The sequence below is a fragment of the Gossypium arboreum genome, chromosome 11 (genome assembly GCF_025698485.1).
Source record: "Gossypium arboreum isolate Shixiya-1 chromosome 11, ASM2569848v2, whole genome shotgun sequence".
Taxonomy (NCBI): domain Eukaryota; kingdom Viridiplantae; phylum Streptophyta; class Magnoliopsida; order Malvales; family Malvaceae; genus Gossypium; species Gossypium arboreum.
The window spans coordinates 119452411-119467031 of NC_069080.1; the positions used below are offsets into that span (position 1 = coordinate 119452411).

General features: G+C 37.0%; 1 long non-coding RNA gene across 1 annotated transcript; it reads right to left on the reverse strand.

Annotated features, from left to right (window-relative positions):
* Window positions 1-7518: 7518 nt before the first annotated feature.
* LOC128284359 (uncharacterized) lies at window positions 7519-10063 on the reverse strand. Its single transcript, XR_008274788.1, has 3 exons — window positions 9779-10063; window positions 8823-8864; window positions 7519-7809 (listed from the first exon to the last, which is right to left on the reverse strand). It is a non-coding gene; the product is annotated as an uncharacterized LOC128284359 (long non-coding RNA).
* Window positions 10064-14621: the final 4558 nt, after the last annotated feature.

The following is a 14621-nucleotide window of genomic DNA, read 5'->3' on the forward strand; positions in this document are numbered from 1 at the left end:
GTATATAAGTTTTGATGTGTATATATTATGCCATGGGAGTTGGCTAGCAAATGAAATGTTGTATATAGTTTTGGTATTTGGTTGATGGTGCCAAATGATGTATGGTTGCAATGTTTTATGAGCTAATATGTTTTTGTTATAATGAAGCATGTTTTGAGCATGGAATTGGTTGAAAATTGTTGTATGAATGTTGTTTAATAAGGCTTGTAAGGATGACTTCTAAAAGGGGTGGCAAATTGGCTTAAATCAAGCCTGCATGGTGCCACACAGTCAAGGGACACGGGCGTGTCATATGGCCGTGGGCTATTGGCCGTGGGCTAAAGTTAGTATGGTTACCCTGTTTTGGCACGACTGGTTCACATGGGTGTGTCTGATGCCCGTGTGAGGCACACAGCCTGGTTACACGGGTGTGTGATCTCAACAGAATTGAAAAAAAAATTCTATATTCTGAATTTTATGAATGTGTTCAGTTTAGCTCTAACCGTTCTTAAACGTATGTTTTAGGTCTCATAGACATATTTAGAGATGATTGTTTATGAAATGATGTTAAATAATATCTGTGATTCTGAATTGGTCTGAAATGTTCTGTTTATCTGGTAATGCCCCTTACCTATTCCGGCGACGGATACGGGATAGGGGTGTTACAATGAATGATAGTTTTGAATGGTTTATATCTTGTTGACTTGTTTAAATATGTAATATGTGGTGCAAATGAGGGTCTATTGGTTAGGTACTTAAGTTGGTTGTTTTGATATGAATTGAGCATGTTTAATTTTGTTTTGATTAGGTTAAATGGCTGGTGAAATGGTTGCTTAATGCCCAAGTGATCACAATTTGGTAAACTTGAGTTTTAAGGTACATTTAGGTACATACGGCTTGGGACACTGTCTGTCACACGAGACACACAGAACATTTCAGACCAATTCAAAATCACAGATATCATATAACATCATTGTATAAGCAATCATCTCTTAAGATGGTCTACAAGACCTAAAACATATTTTTAGGAACAGTTAGAACTAAACCGAACACATTCATAAATTTCAGAACTCAGAAAATATTACACTTCTGTTGAGGTCACACGCCCGTATGACCAGGCCGCGTGCCTCACACGGGCATCAGACACACCCATGTGAACCAGCCGTGCCAAAACAAGTCACCCATACTGACTTTCACCCATGGCCAATAGGCACATCTGTGTGCTGTGGCCGTGTGATACTTAGCTAGCTACTGACATAAGCTCACGGCCATATGACATGCCCGTGTGTCAAAACCGTGTGATTTTTAAGAGGTTACTGCTTTTCTTACACGGCCACAAGGCACACCCGTGTCCCCTGACCGTGTGGCATAATGCAGGCTTGGTTTAAGCCAACATACCACCCCTATATGGGTCTTTCCTTCTAGTAATGTTAAACAACATTCATGACACAATTATCAGGCAGTTCCAAGTTTAAAATGACCAAAACATATTAGATCATAAAACATTACAAGCATATACCATTTGGCATCATTAACCAAAGACAAAGCTATGCAAAAACATATCATTAGCTAGCCAACTTTGATGGCATAACATATATACAAATCAAAACTTAACACATAAACATTCTAGCCTATACATGTCATACATAGAAATATTTACACTTCCAAAAATACCAAAATATTGATTGATAGTGTGATGACGCTTCCAAACGATCCCCGAATTCGAGTTAGCTTTGATGATAAAAAAAAGTGAAAGATAAACACAGTAAGCTTTAAAAGCTTAGTAAGCCATATACAAATAAATTATCTCATGCATCCATATCTTTCTCATCCATTTAGCAAGTTATACATGAACACATATAAATGCATAAACAAGTTCAGAAAACTACTTCTTGATATACACATTCAATTCTATCAATGAATCCATCCAATGCTTTCCGTTTCAATACTCAAATGAGTCTCATACATACCTGAGTGACTTGATTTACTTATATTTTATTTCCCAACTTAACTTTGCCCGTTGAACCATTTGAAATTGTTAAGGATACTCGGTAATCACTTATAGCTCATACAATGCCATATCCTTGATATGGTCTTACATGTTAACACATATCGATGCCACTGTCCCGCACAGGGTCTTATACGAAGTCAATTAACGATGCCGATGTCCCACACATGGTCTTACACATAATCGTAATACAATGCCATTGTCCCACACAGGGTCTTACATGTAATCACATCTCAATACCTAATATCATGACATTTGTATCCTATACTATTCCTAAGGTTCGTACGGGGATTTTGGATGTTGTAACTTTGTCAATTCTTGCTCGTATACAATCATTCATATTCATGGCAATTCAATGACAAAATAACATAAATATTTCAATGTAACGATATTTATTTGCATATGAACCTACCTCGTACGAAATGAAAGGAAACGGACGGCTATTCAACTACTTTTGATTTCCCCCGATCTAATTCCGTTTTCTTTGGTTCTTTATCTAATTCCAACCAAAATTAACTCATTTAATAACTTATTTATTCAAATTCACTCAAGGACACATAAATGGGTATTTTGCACTTTAGCCCCTAAAGTTTCACATTTCTTACAATTTAGTCCTTATTTCATAAAAACACAAAATTACACAATTTTCTTTCCAATTTAATGCTTTCCGAATTTTCCTTATCACCCTAGTAACCCAAAACTTTCATTTATGTTACATTTCAACTACACATTTTTAACATTTCTCAATTTAATCCATAATAGGTATTTTTACCAAAATCACCTAACAAAACTTGTATATTAAACACCAAGCTTTCATTTTCTGTCATCAAACATTCAAGAACACAAACACTCATTAATGGCATATCACAAAATCATTGACACTTTCAAAAATTAAGACATGGGTTAGATAGGTCACTAAGTAACGATCACAAAAACGAAAAAATTATCAAAAACTGAGTCAATCTCATACCTTAATTAAGCAAGATAAGTGCCAAAATTTTCAAGCCCTATTTTAGCTCATTTCCTTTGATATTCGGCAGTGTATGAAACAAAGATGATGATATTTCCATTTGTTTTATTTAGTTACCTAATATACATTATTTTATTATTTTTATTATGACATAAGTCATTAAATATTTAACTACTACATGTCCATCAATATCCACTACTAACATTAATGGTATAGTTACCATACAAGGACCCTTACTTTAAAAGCCAAGGTCAATTAACACCTTTAACAAATAACATGCAACTTTCACATTTTATGCGATTAGATCTTTTTTTGTAATTACGCATTCAAACGTTAAAACTATTTCAAAAACTTTCACCCATAGCAATTAACATTTTCTAAACACCAAAAATAATATTAAAATAATTTTCTAACCTCAGATTTGTGGTCCCGAAACCACTATTCCGACAGGGTCCAAACCGGGCTGTTACATTTATTGGATCACAGCTTTAAATGCCCTAGTATATCACCTTAGGGAGCTCCAGTCTTATTCGTCAAAAAGAAAGATAGTTCGATACGACTCTGTATAGACTATCGGCAATTGAATAAGTTGACGATTAAGAATCGATACCCCTTACCTCGTATCGAAGATTTTTTTGATCAACTAAAAGGAGCTTCTATCTTTTCTAAGATTGATAGGAGCTTCTATCTTTTCTAAGATCGATTTCAGATTTGGTTACAATCAGATAAAAGTGAAAGATAGTGACATACCTAAGATGGCATTTCGTACGCCTCATGACCATTATGAATTCTTGGTGATGCTTTTTGTGCTGAAAAATGCTCCAGCAGCATTCATGGATCTCATGAATTGTATTTTCCAACCGTATTTGGATCAATTTGTAGTAGTTTTCATTGACAACATCTTGATCTATTCGAAATCTGAATTTGAGCATGAGCAATCTCGGAATTATTTTACAAGTGTTATGAGAGAAACAATGATATGGAAAGCTTAGCAAGTGCTAATTTTAGTTATCAGAAGTTGTGTTTTTAAGGCATGTTATCTTAGTAGATGGAGTTAGAGTTGATTCGAAGAAGATTAAAGTTATTGTTCAGTGGAAAGCACTGAGGAATGTGTCAGAGATTTGCAGTTTTCTTGGGCTAGCTGGTTATTACCGAAGATTTGTAAATGGATTTTCAAGGATAGCTTTAGTGATAAAAAAGTTGATGCAAAAGAATGTTCAATAGAAAGTTTTGAGAAATTACCAGTTCTAAATTTACCAGAATCAGGAAAAGATATCGTGATCTATAGTGACGCTTCATTAAGCGATCTCAATTGTGTTCTGATACAAGACAAGAAAGTGATGGCGTATGCGTCTCATCAACTAAAAATGCATGAACGCAATTATCCGACGCATGATTTAGAGCTAGATATTGTGGTTTTTGCTCTAAAGATCTAGAGACACTTCCTGTATGGTGAAAAGTGTCGCATTTATACCGATCACAAAAGTCTTAAATACCTCCTATCTCAAAAGGAGTTGAGTTTGATACGACAATTTTGGGTTGAGCTTCTAAAAGATTTTGATTGTGTTATTAATTATCATCCTAACAAAGCTAATGTTGTAGCTGACACCTTGAGCCGGAAGGTAGTAGTTGAATTATGAGCAATGTTTGCTCAACTTAGTATCAATAATGATGGAAGTTTGTTGGCTGAGTTGAACATCAAACCGGTGTTGTTTGATCAGATGACGGTAGCACAGTTAGATGATGCCAAATTAGTGGAAAAAAAAAGAAATGTTTCAAAATGGCACAATATGAAATTTTAGGATTGATGATTATGATTGTTTGAGGTTTTATAACCGAATCTGTGTTCTAGATATTGCATAATTGAAAGAGTTGATACTTTGTGAAGCTCATGTTAGCCTTTTTATCTTACATCCTAGAGGAATGAAAATGTATCGCGATCTACAAGAATCCTATTGGTGGCCTGAAATAAAAAGAGACGTAGTTGAGTACGTAGCTAAATGTTTAACCTGTCAGCGTTCCCACAGGATTACTTTAGCCTATTTCTATTCCTGAGTGGAAATGGCAACGCGTCACGATGGATTTTGTAATGGGGTTACCTTTATCGTCAAGTAAGAAAATTGTTGTGTGGGTGATTGTTGATTGAGTTTCGAAATCAGCTCATTTCATTGCAGTCAGGACTGATTGGTCACTTCAAAAACTTGTTGAAATTTACATTCAAGAAATTGTGAGATTGCACGGTTTCCCTATGTCAATTATCTCTGATCGAGATTCGCATTTCACTTCGAGATTTTAGAGAAAATTGCATGAATCTCTTGGTACGAGACTTAATTTCAGTACAGCCTTTCACCCGTAGACAGACGGACAATCTAAACGTGTTATTAAGATTTTGGAACACATGCTTCGCACTTGTGTTATCAATTTTGGATCAGGTTGGAAACATTATTTACCTTTGGCCGAATTTGTATACAACAATAGTTTCCAATCAAGAATTCAAATGACTCCATACGAAGCTTTATATAGTCGTAAGTTTCAAACATCAATTTGCTGGATGGAATTGTGTGAAAGAAAAGTTGTTGGGTCGAAATTGATTCAAGAAATGGAAGATATTGTTCAGATAATCTGAGATAGATTGAAAACAGCCTTCGATAGATAGAAATCATACGCAGAGTTAAATGTCGGGAAATTGAGTTTGCTGTTGGTGACAAGGTGTTTTTAAAAGTATCATCATGGAAGAAAATTTTGAGATTTGGCCGAAAAGGGAAGCTGTGTCCTCGTTTTTTTAGACCGTATGAGATCACTGAAAGAGTGGGACCAGTCGCTTATCGTTTGACATTACTTGCAAAATTACAGAAAATACATGATGTTTTCCACGTTTCAATGCTTAGAAGGTATCGATCGAATCCATCTCACATTATTTCAACAGAAGAAATTGAAATTCAACCTAACTTGTCTTATGAAGAAGAACTAGTTTAAATTTTGGCTTGCGAGATGAAAGAGTTGCGTAATAAGCATGTTCCGTTTTTGAAAGTTCTATGGCGTAGTCATAGCATCGAGGAAGCAACTTAGGAGCCAAAAAAGACGATTTCGGGGATGAATTTTAGTTAGGAGGATAATCGTAACAACCCAATAGTCAGAGGTGTCAGAAAGTGAGGTTTGGGACTCCTTTTTTGTAAGACGAACTCTTAGATATATTTATTGAATATATACGAGGTTAGTTTATTATTAAATTAAATTTTGGATAAGTAATTGCAGGAAATTAGTAGTTATTAAGGTATAAGGACTAAATCGTGAAAGGGTCAAAAGTTTAATTATAGCTTAAAAATAAATAAATGGGTACTAAAGTAGTAATTATACCATTAATTAAAGGTTGGATGGCGGTCGGCCATATATTAATAAATATGCATATGTATATTATATTTATATATGTTATATATATTAAGATGATGATGATGATGATGATGATGATGATGATAATAATAATAATAATAATAATAATAATAATAATAATAATGGTAGTAAACTAAAATCACTTCTTTTATTTCACATGCAAACAAATTAAAAAGAAAAGAAAGAAATAGGGGAAGAAGCTTGGATGACACCTTAGGGGTTTTTAAGTTTTACAACTTCAATTGGTTAGTCTATTCAGTCCATTTTCTTGTAATTTTTATAGTTTTGGAATCCTGGTACTTAGAACTACCCGACCCATGTTGAGATTTTTAGTATTTTTCAATATTTTAGATGTTGCCATTGTTGAATAGTTTAAGTATTAGGGATTAAATAGATAGATTTTTAAGTTAGAAGTGGAAAAGGACTAAATTGTGGAATTAATTGTTGATTTTGAGCAATAGGGACTAAATTGAGAAAAAAATTGAAAATTAGGGGTGGAATTGAAAAATAAGGAGCTAAATTTAGCTTAGAGTGGAATTAGTATAAAATTTGATGTTAAATGTGGAGGTTAAAATTAGTCTTGGTTTAGGGACTAAATTGAAGTTTAGGCAAATATAGTGTAAAAATTAAAAATTTAATGTGAAATTTAATTGTGTAATATTAATGTATTTTAATTGATTTATTCCGTAGCTAATGTCGTACCGAAATCCTCAAGTAAAAAGGGGAAGGATAAAATTGACGTCGAATAGTTCGGAATTCACAGTTTGTGTTTCTATAATCCGAACTCTTGTAAATTGTTACATTTTGAGATATTATGCATGGTAAGACATGAGGTAAGCATGTAGCACCCCAAACCCGGCCCAGAAGTTATGGCCGGATCCGGCATGCCACATCAAAAACGTTAAAAAAAAAAATTTCCATTCTAAGTCCAGAAAATCGTACTTAATGTTCAAAAGATTAATTCATTAAGGGTTAAAGTGAATGGAAGTCATGCACCGTAGGAAACCGGAAAAGAGGTGGCGAGTCCATCGGATCGCTAAGTACCAAGCTCCCTTCGGATCCAATCCTAGACATGCATACCGCCATTGCCACACCTTAACGTCATGGATATTTCTAGGAAACCGATTTGATTAAGTCATTTTTAGGAAAAGTGATTAATTTTGGAAAATACTTTCATTGCGGAAGCTTTGCTTGTTGTCGTGTTATTTTGAAATCAACTGTTGTTTTTGAAAACGTGCCCTAAAGCTATCCAATTTCAATAGTTAAATATAAGTATTACCTATCTTAGTAATACATATTAAAACCATAAAAATAATTAAGCGGCCTTATTACATTTAAAAGCCCAAAAACTTCAAACGTAAATAAAATGATGTCCAGTTCACCAGAAGAAAATCAAACTTTCAGAACGGGTGGCCACTCCGAATTCCCTCACAGCTCCAAGCCCGCTATGGTTGGGGATTTCCTGCGTAGATGAAAATAAAAGGGGTGAGTTTGGGGAAACTCAGTGTGCAAGGAAAACCCATTCAAAGCCCAAGTCAGCTCAAGCTTATTGGGCCTAAGCCCATTCAGGTAACAGTGGTACTGGGCGAGCCCTTTTCAGATTACAATAAACTAGGCCTTAGCCCTTATTCAGATAACAAGATGGCCCATAGGCCCATTTCAAAATACATGCAACATCAATAACATATGCAAGCCCATTTGGGTAATAGTGGTATTGGGCGAGCCCTTTCAGATTAAATAAACCGGGCCTTAGCCCTTATTCAGATAATGATGGCCCATAGGCCCATTTCAAAATACATGCAACATCAAGAAACATATGCAAGCCCATTTGGGAGACTACTCAACCCACCAACCACTACACTCCACCCGTACCAGCCATACACTCCATGTGGGGAATAGCTCAACCCACCCAAATTTAACACTCCACAGCTTTCTTGCCCTTGCTGCTCAGCTTATCATAAATTGAGGCAAAGCCTCCAAGATCGTGGACAAGCCACTTTCAGTACTTCCTCCGTCAATATCCCATCCCATGCATCGATAATAACATGGCATGCAAGAAATAACAACAATCAAACATGCATTTAGGTCAATTTAACCCTAGGGGTATTTCTTAATTCATCTACTAGGGGTAAACGTAAATTTTCCACTTTTAAAGGTATTTTAGTAATTTATCTATTTTAGGGTTTTTCATGCATATTCCTACTTTTCATGTACTAACAGAATCACGTACCGAGGGTTCTTACCGAATTGGGCCCGTTGGCCCATCATTCCAATTTTGGCCCATTAAGCCCAAAAATATCGAGGGCACAGAAATCATGCACTTTGCAGTCCAAATTTTGCAGCTTACCAAAAACATTAATCGATTTACCTCACGAGCATTCGCACACTCGCAAATCTACAAAATACCGGTTTTCGGCATTTCGGCTTTTCGACTTTTGCCGATCTAGACTAAGAAAGAGGGTGTTAGTTACACACCTGTTTGCGACGATATGCTGACGAGATCCACACACGAACCGCCTACAATTGGATTACTAACACGTTAATCTAACTATTCAAATACGAACTACGTATTAATCCCTTACAATATTCGGCCAACCACACCTACAGATCATAGTAAGCTTATAAGAAATCAATAAGCAACTCATTAACAAATTTTTGTCAATGTTTACCACATAATCATAATTTCACTGCAAGCTGTCTTCCTGAGCAACAGTCACTAAATTATTTATAGCTGGAGCTACGAAACTCCAAATCAAGTGCCGTTAATTTTCCTTGAAAATAGACTCATATATCTTCTATCCATAAAATTTTCAGAATTTTGGTTTATCCAATCAATACCAGATTTTTCTCAAAGTTTCCCATGTTTCACTGTTTGACTAATCTGACCACTCTTCATTACGAATCAAATTTCTCATTGTACAGAATTCAAAATATGTTCTTGTTTATTTAATTAGAAACTAGACTCAATAAGCTTTAATTACATAATTTATTCAGCTTCTAATTCATCTCCCACAATTTATGGTGATTTTCCAAAGTCACGTTACTGCTGCTGTCCCAAGCAGATTTATTACCAAATCACTCTTTCACACATACCTTGCATGCATGTTATTTAAACATGTATATCACCAATCAATCATCTCATATCTATGATTTTACTTAAGTATAATCTCCATTTCATCATTTTAAAGCACAATATGTTAGCTGATTTTTCCTTTAACATCTAAGGCACATGCATGCTCATTTGTTTGGCTCAACTTCACATATCTTCTATTTTTCATCAAAAGAACATGAAACAACAACCATTTCCTTCATTTTAATTCATGACCAAATGCTCACAACACAACTAAAAATCAAAATATACTTCAAGAGTTAAGGTAGAATCAAGAAGAACTCATGAACCTCAAAATAGAAGCAAGGTACCAAGAACTTACCTTCAATTTTCCTCCTCCTAATGACCGAATACTCAAGAGCTTTCTCCTCTCCTTTCTCTTCTCTAACTTTCAGCTATGATGAACAAAGATGGACAAAACTTTGTTCTTTTCACCCCTTTTTCTTTTAATAAAACTTCATATTTCATCCATTTAATTCTTTAATACAAAAGACATGAATTTCTTATCATGAAACATTTACCTAAACCATTATCATGAAACATTTACCTAACCCATTATCATGGAATATTTACCTAATCCATTATCATGGAACATTTACCTAACCCATTATCAATTTGTATCAATTTGTACCATAAATTATGGATATCAAGTACTCATATTGTCTACAACAACATGATGGCTAGCCACTTCATGTAAAATGGGAGGTTTGTCATGCAAATCCTCCTATTTTGCACTCCTATTTATTCGCCACTTCAATTTAATCTATAGTATTTTCAAACATTTTCACATAGGTCCTATTTCATAATTTCACCCCTTTTCTTATGGAACAAAAATTAACTAAAATTGTCGGGTTCTATCTTAAGCTTGGGCTTTTTAGAGGCCCGCTAACATAATTAAACCTATGCCAACATTCACAGATTCCCAAAATTGGGGCGTTACAACTCTACCCTTCTTAAAGAAATTTCGTCCTCGAAATTTACCTAATCCAAACAGATGAGGGTATTGCTGTTGCATCGTCTCTTCTGGCTCCCAAACTCAGAAGTTTCCCCTTCCTTAACTTGTTGAAAACGAGCGACCAAAGACTCATCGTTCAACTGTTTTCCTTAATCGATCCACCAGGTTGGCCTCACTTGTAACTCACCAATGAGACTTCCATCATCATACAGACTCAGACGAGCAAACATTGCTCTCAGATCAGATATAGCTCTACGACTTAGAGCATCGGCTACCACATTAGCCTTGCTTGGGTGATACTCGATCGAACAGTCATAATCCTTAAGCAACTCAATCCATCTCCTTTGCCTAAGGTTCAGCTCCTTCTGAGTCAACAAATACTTAAGACTCTTATGGTCAGTGTATATAATACACCTTTCTCCGCACAAGTAACGTCTCCAAATCTTAAGTGCAAATATCACTCTGCGCCAACTCTAAATCATGAGTCAAATAGTTTCCCTCATGAGGCTTAAGCTATCGTGATGCATATGCAACCACCTTACCCTCTTGCATTAACACGCAGCCTAAACCCACGTGTGATGCGCCATCTGCACACAAGAAAATCCTTCCCGCACTCATTTGAATTAACACAGTGCTTCAATGTAACTTTCTTCAACTTCTCAAAAGCTTCCTCTGTTTCTTAGTCCATACAAACGGTACTCCTTTCCTTATGTGTTTTGTCGAGGTGCTGCCATCACGAAAAACCTTTCACAAACCTTCAGTAGTATCCTCGCTAATCCTAGGAAACTCCGTATTTCCAACACCGACCTAGGCGGCTTCCACTCCAAAATCGCTTCAATTTTTCGAGGGTCCACCTTAATCCCTCAAAGAGACCGCATATCCTAAGAAGGTTACCTCCTCAACCAAAATTCACACTTGCTGAACTTCGCAAAGAGTTCCTTCTCCTTAATACTTACAAAGACTATACGGAGATGCTCATCATGTTTCGCTTCAGTTTGAATATACCAGATATCATCAATAAAGACGACTACGAATTGATCCAAAATGATTGGAACACACGATTCATCGATCCATAAACACCGCAGGAGCGTTCGTTGGTCCAAATGGCATAACCGTAAAATCGTAATGACCATACCGAGTCCCGAATGTCGTCTTTTGGATATTTGCCTCCTTGACCCTTAATCGATGATATCCGGATCGAAGGTCGATCTTGGAAAATACGAAGCTCCTCTAAGCTGGTCGAATAGATTGTCAATCCTTGGTAGTGGATACTTATTCTTAATCGCCGCTTGTTCAATGGCGATAATCAATGCACATCCGCATCGCACCATCCTTCTTTTTCACGAATAGCACCGGTGCTCCCCATGGAGACACGCTTGGCCTAATGAAGTCCCCGTCCAACAACTCTTGAATTTGAGCCTTTAACTCCACTAACTCCTTCTTGCCATCCTATACGGTGCGATGGACACAAGCGCCATTCCGTGCAACAAGTCTATTCCAAACTCAACTTCTCGATTCGGAGGCAATCCTAAAGCTCTTCCGAAAAACATCTTGGAACTCCTTTACGGTCCTAACCTTATCCACTGTCAGTCCCTCCTCTTTCAACTGACTTACAAATACCAATTAGGCCTCACAACCTTTCCGAATCCACTTTTCGGCTCTTAATGCCGACACCACATTGGACAAATAATCCATTCTCTCACCTATCACCATAACCTCCTCATCCTTTGTAGTTCTTAACACCATTCGTTTAGCAGCACAATTCAGAGTCGCCTTATGCTTAACAAGCCAATCCATTCCCGAATGAGTCAAACTCTCCGAACAGTAACTCCATCGATCTCCAGAAAAACCTTGCCTTGAGTTTCTAAGGGTACATTCCTATACGCTTTGTCTACCCTAACCGAAAGTGACCCAAGGGACTTAGTACAGATACCCCACTCACAATCTCCTCGAGCGGTCTAAGTCGTCCATAATCCGCTCGTGGCCTCCAACCAATATTCCGCCACATTCGGGCTATACCAGACATGCCCTTAAAGATCTTCGTTCGTTAGTCCCAAGTCATTCGAAATAGATCTCAATTTCGTTGCCCGAACTTGCTCAAGAACCCTTTCCGAACATGAAGCATTGCCTCGTGACAAGGCATCATCCTCGCCGCCCTATCATACGGCCCATTCTCATCCGTCGGTGGTGGTCGTGCTACTCCGGTGGGTATGTGTTCCAAAGACGAAGTTCCAGCTTGAGTACTACCTCGGCCTCGACCACGCCTCTTCCCGAGTAGCTCTCGTACTCATATCGATTTATCTTGATTACGAATTTTATGCATCAACTCAATATTCCAGTGTTTATTACGATGTTTTATGAATCGATGAGAGTTCGAGTTTGTTTTTGCATAATCGAAGTCTAGCTACGCTTTCAATCTCTTATCGATTTTCCTATGGTTTCAGATCATCCTATCTAGAGTGTCCTAGTAGGGTTTCAAAGAGCAGATAATTCAGAAAATATTCGAAAAAATTCGAGTAATACTTACAGACTTGAGTGGAGATTCGAATGCCACCTTCTAAAGATCTAAATTTTGAAAATCGAGTTTTTGCATTCTTTAGAAAATTTTGTTTTCGAAAATCTTTGTTTTTTGTAAACCCATTCCACAGTACCGAGTTGTTGCAACCTAGGCTCGATACCACTAAATGTAGCACCCCAAACCCGGCCCGAAGTTATGGCTTGATCCGCATGCCACATCAAAAACATAAAAAAAATTTCCATTCTAAGTCCGAAAATCGTACTTAATGTTCAAAAGATTAATTCATTAAGGGTTAAAGTGAATGGAAGTCATGCACCGGTAGGAAACCGGAAAAGAGGTGGTGAGTCCATCGGATCGCTTAAGTACCAAGCTCCTTCGGATCCAATCCTAGACATGCATACCGCCATTGCCACACCTTAACGTCATGGATATTTCTAGGAAACCGATTTGATTAAGTCATTTTAGGAAAAGTGATTAATTTTGGAAAATACTTTCATTACGGAAGCTTTGCTTGTTGTCGTGTTATTTTGAAATCAACTGTTGTTTTTGAAAACGCGTCCTAAAGCTATCCAATTTCAATAGTTAAATATAAGTATTACCTATCTTAGTAATACATATTAAAACCATAAAAATAATTAAGCGGCCTTATTACATTTAAAAGCCCAAAACTTCAAACGTAAATAAAAGGATGTCCATTCACGGAAGAAAATCAAACTTTCGAATGGGTGGCCACTCAAATTCCCTCACACTCCAAGCCCACTATGGTTGGGGATTTCTGCGTGGATGAAAATAAAAGGGGTGAGTTTGGGGAAACTCGATGTGTAAGGAAAACCCATTCAAAGCCCAAGTCACTCAAGCCTATTGGGCCTAAGCCCATTCAGTAATAAGTGGTATGGGCGAGCCCTTTCAGATTACAATAAACTGGGCCTTAGCCCCTTATTCAGATAACAGTATGGCCCATAGGCCCATTTCAAAATACATGCAACATCAATAACATATGCAAGCCCATTTGGGTAACAGTGGTACTAGGGCAGAGCCCTTTTCAGATTACAATAAACTGGGCCTTAGCCCCTTATTCAGATAACAGTATGGCCCATAGGCCCATTTCAAAATACATGCAACATCAATAACATATGCAAGCCCATTTGGGGAGACTACTCAACCCACCAACCACTACACTCCACCCGTACCAGCCATACACTCCATGTGGGGAATAGCTCAACCCACCCAAATTTAACACTCCACACGCTTGCGACCTTGCTTGCTCGATTATCAAAGAATTGAGGCAAAGCCTCCAAGACGTGGACAAGTCACTTTCATACTTCCTCCGTCAATATCCCATCCCATGCATCGATAATAACATGGCATGCAGTAAATAACAACAGTCAAACATGCATTTAGGTCAATTTAACCCTAAGGGTATTTCGGTAATTCATCTACTAGGGGTAAAACTGTAAATTTTCCACTTTTAAAGGTATTTCAGTAATTTATCTATTTTAGGGTTTTTCATGCATATTCCTACTTTTCACGTACTAACAGAATCACGTACCGAGGGTTCTTACCGATTGGGCCCGTTGGCCCATCATTCCAATTTTGGCCCATTAAGCCCAAAAATATCGAGGGCACGTAAATCATGCACTTTGCGTCCCAAATTTTGCAGCTTACCAAAAACATTAATCGATTTACCTCACG